This window comes from Juglans microcarpa x Juglans regia, chromosome 2D (assembly GCF_004785595.1).
Source record: "Juglans microcarpa x Juglans regia isolate MS1-56 chromosome 2D, Jm3101_v1.0, whole genome shotgun sequence".
Taxonomy (NCBI): Eukaryota; Viridiplantae; Streptophyta; class Magnoliopsida; order Fagales; family Juglandaceae; genus Juglans; species Juglans microcarpa x Juglans regia.
The window spans coordinates 26,574,026-26,578,013 of record NC_054596.1 but is presented as its reverse complement, the minus strand read 5'-3'; the positions used below and the strand labels follow the sequence as shown (position 1 = coordinate 26,578,013).

The following is a 3,988-nucleotide window of genomic DNA, read 5'->3' as shown; positions in this document are numbered from 1 at the left end:
GATTCCCCCACACTTGGTGATGCTTAAGAATATATATGTTTTACTTAGAGGGTGATTCCTCGTCATGCTTACAATATATGTGCTCTTAATCGTATTTACATGAGTTGATATATGCATATTCATTGTCATTGTCTTTCATTTTTAGTATTGTCAATGGTAGGTTTCATCGAAATCTCACTGTGGTGGTCCCACCTAGGATTTTGTTCTTCGGAGCCATAGACCTAGAATAATTACCCCAAGGGAGAAAGGCCACTCGACTTGAAGAGTAACCATGGAGGCTTGTCTCCATTTAGTTTTATATTTTGTAATTCAAGATGTTCATTATAGTTGAGCGACGAGTACTTTGTGCGACTTTGTATTTTGATGTAGGTGATGATCTTATGTTGGTATGTAATTATATTTGGGATAAAATGATAGTAACATTTGGATAATACTATTATTAAAGAACATTGTTACACTTCCCTGGTATTACTTGATCGGTCTCTAACTATTCATCTTTATCATTTCTGCTGCAATTTTTATTATCCATGTGTACTTGGCATACGTGTACACAACCCTCATTAGAACGAAAGAGATACAACCGACTGACTCGCATCCCAGTGGTTCGTCTTCGGGAAGACTATTTATGGCCGGGGCACCACGTGAGTTCAACAACTCAGTAAGTGAAAGTTAATGCTAGTAGTATTAATACATCAGAATATTACAATGAGCAGATATTAGTGCACAAATAATATAATGGATGCACAACAAATGAACAAATGAATATTTAATACGTAGAAATGAGCCTTGATTCAAGTACAATAATACCACTAATTACAACAATTTATTAACCAGAGATTGAATATAATTAAGCCATGATCATATGAAGAAATACCAAATAATGCAGCATTTATCAACATGCTCATTTTCCCTTTTTATCTTGTCTTATCTTAAACTTTAACATTTATCATTCTTCAATTTTCTATCATTGTTCATTGTTCACGGCATTCTATAACCTGCACGTGTAGTTTCACCCCCCAAGTGAGTTGTGTGCCCTTTACCTTCATCATCTAGGGTTGTCCTCTCACAGGATTTGGTGGTCTGCTGCCGCGAGGTATGCATCTCTCCAAGGACTACATCCACCACCATTGGATGTATTGCACTATCTTATAATTAGATCTAATACTAATCTTAGGATCTAATTATAAAAATTGACCAACATGATTGTCTTCATAATATAGGGATATACTTAAAGCAATGTCATTTATGAGAGCATGCAGCTTGTTATAGGGACAAACTTAAGGAAATGTCATTAATATGAGCAAGTAGCTTGTTGTAGGGACATACTTAGAGCAATGTCGTTTGTATGAGCACGAACAACTTAATGAGTGATGGAAAAATGACATATTTTCCAATTTTAATTATTTTCTTACATTTAAATAATTAGCAAACAGATGTCGTAATGATAGTAATGAATAATTAAACATCACAAAAAAAAAAAAAAAAAAATATCGTTTCAACAGTTAGTTATGAATCCAGAATAATATCAACAAGTAAATGGTTAGTCAGATCCATAACATAACAATCAATAATGAATAAATAATTCACAAGCTTGTTCATAGAACTGTTGAAGTATGTTGTTGCTAGTCCCCTCTTTTTCCTCCTTTATATTTCTCTCTCATTCTTGCACTTTTCACTTTTCTCTCCTGCACACCGATTCTTTCCTTTCCATCCCTTCATCCTCACTATTCTTTCATTTCCTCGCCTACTTCGCACGTCCCTATTCTCTTTCCTTGCCTACGTCGCACCTTACCTCTTTGCCTCCTGTCACTTTTCACTGTTCACAAGTTAGCAATGGTCTCACTATTTATAGTACTAGGAGTCTTACTATTGAACTAAAAAGTAAAGTTGGTTAAGCAACGCTTATCCACTTCACTCTTGTACCTAGTCCTAACATCCTAGGTTTCGACTGGCGACATTTTAGCTGTTTGCCTTTTCTGTTATTCTCTCCGGGCCCTCTCTCTTTTCATGTACTCCATCATTCTTAATGTATAGTCCCTCTACGTCTACATACAACAACAAATTACATGTCACTAATAATTTCAGTTTTCGAGCAAGTTTGCTCAACATTTTTGAGCCATTATGCTTTGGAATTTTTGAGCGCTTCAAGGTGGCATTTCTCATATAAAAATATATATATATATATATATATATATATATAATGAGATACTTAAAGGTAAAAATAAAAGACAGTAAATTCTAGAAATATAAAATTTATAGAGTAACTAAATATATTATTATGTACCTATATTGGTTTTGAAATAATTTTTAAGATGCAGATATAGATTTTAACCAAGGCACCTATTTCGTAAATTGTATTTAGTGAATAATCTACTAGGTATTACATAGGCAACGTTGTGGAGGAGTGTGGCCAATATAAGGAGTGGTGGCCAATGAAACAGCAACTGAGGTGGCCACCTTCATGCAATTGTGTGCGATCTGGGTGAATATCAACCCATCATTGGTGGCTAGCATGTAACACCCATTCTTGTGGTTGGACTTTTTATAAAATGATTTTAAGAAAAGGATGATGGGAATTACTGTTCATTCTAAAACTTTTTACTTCCATATCCAGGGTGCAAGACTCTACGTTACAAAATAAAATGTGCTTTGAGAATAAAAGAGGTTTACAGTGGAAAACATCAAATCTTAAAATAAAAGGCCTCTCATACAATTAAACTCTCATGCCTAGACTTATGTACTCTTCCCCTTGGACAGTGTCCGTCCTGACACGTTCTGCTCATTTAGTTCCTGTTGGGGGAGAGGCATACATAAAAACTAAAATGAGTTGAATAACTTAGTAAACATTACTTCATACAGTTAAAATATACTAACATAGGTTTTTAGTCATGCATTTATCACTCCATACATACTGTACATACATGAGACTTGCATTCCTTTTGAAAACATCACTAGGCGGGGTTTTTTCTTTAAAAAGGAGTTTTCGTAAAACGTTTCTTCCGTCAGTGCTTTCATTTCTCAAAGAAATCGATGCATTCATATATTCTTTCTTTTCACCTTCTTTGGCCGGTACATACTGTTACGCCCTGTGTGTTGGGGTTAGCAGTTTTCTTTTGGACCTGAATTCCGCTTGTGGTGACAGGTTGGGAATCCCTTTCAGTCAGGGGGCAACACTGGGTGCACTACCAATACTACTTACTCGGCATTGCAATCTGCCCATTCCTTTGGTACCCTGTCATTCAGTCATTGCCGTTATGTATTTTCATACATTAAAATGTTCATTTCCTTTCAGTCCTTTCAATAATTTCCTTTTAAGTCCTTTTAGTCATTTCCTTTTCAGTTTTTTTGATTTAACAATTTATTCATGGAAAAACGTCATTTAAAAGCATGAGCTTAAACATCATCTTTCATGACATCCATAAAGCATCAGTTCATAAGGACATTTTAACATCAGTTCATAGGGACATTTTAAAACACTTTCTTCCCATCATTTAAAGCATAAGGCATAAGCTTCACATCTCATTTCATGAAAATATATACAATACATACTACGTATAGTGTGATGGCTCGAGTTTTCGTCTAGGCTTGGCCCTTAGAATTGTTCTAGGTTTCCATGGTATTTTAGGAGTTTTAGAAGCCTTGATGTAGTGACTTAAGCCCAAGAGAAGAGTGACTTTAGTTACTTGGGAATTTCGGCCTTATTGGGAATTTAGGTCCAAAGGTTTAGGCTCATGATCTAGTTCTATTTGCTAGGGTTATATGACCCAAGAATTTTTTGCTTTGAACCTAGTCTTGAATGTGGGCTAAGGGAGAAAGAGAGAAGTATAGGAAATGCCAAGGGTTGGCTTACATGCCTATTTTGGAAAAGTTACCACTTGTCATTATGTAAGAAACTTTCTAGATGATTCAAGGAACAAAAGGAACCTAGAGGAGACCAAAGGATTTTTGGCCAGATTCAAATTTCCACATGTTTAGACCCTTTGTCTTG

The 3,988-nt window shown here is 35.3% G+C and overlaps 1 long non-coding RNA gene across 1 annotated transcript; it reads left to right on the top strand.

Annotated features, from left to right (window-relative positions):
* The first annotated feature begins 531 nt into the window (after window positions 1–531).
* Window positions 532–3,727, top strand: LOC121250414. The gene is made up of 3 exons (XR_005937780.1): window positions 532–544; window positions 1,613–1,618; window positions 3,559–3,727. It is a non-coding gene; the product is annotated as an uncharacterized LOC121250414 (long non-coding RNA).
* The last annotated feature ends 261 nt before the right edge of the window (window positions 3,728–3,988 follow it).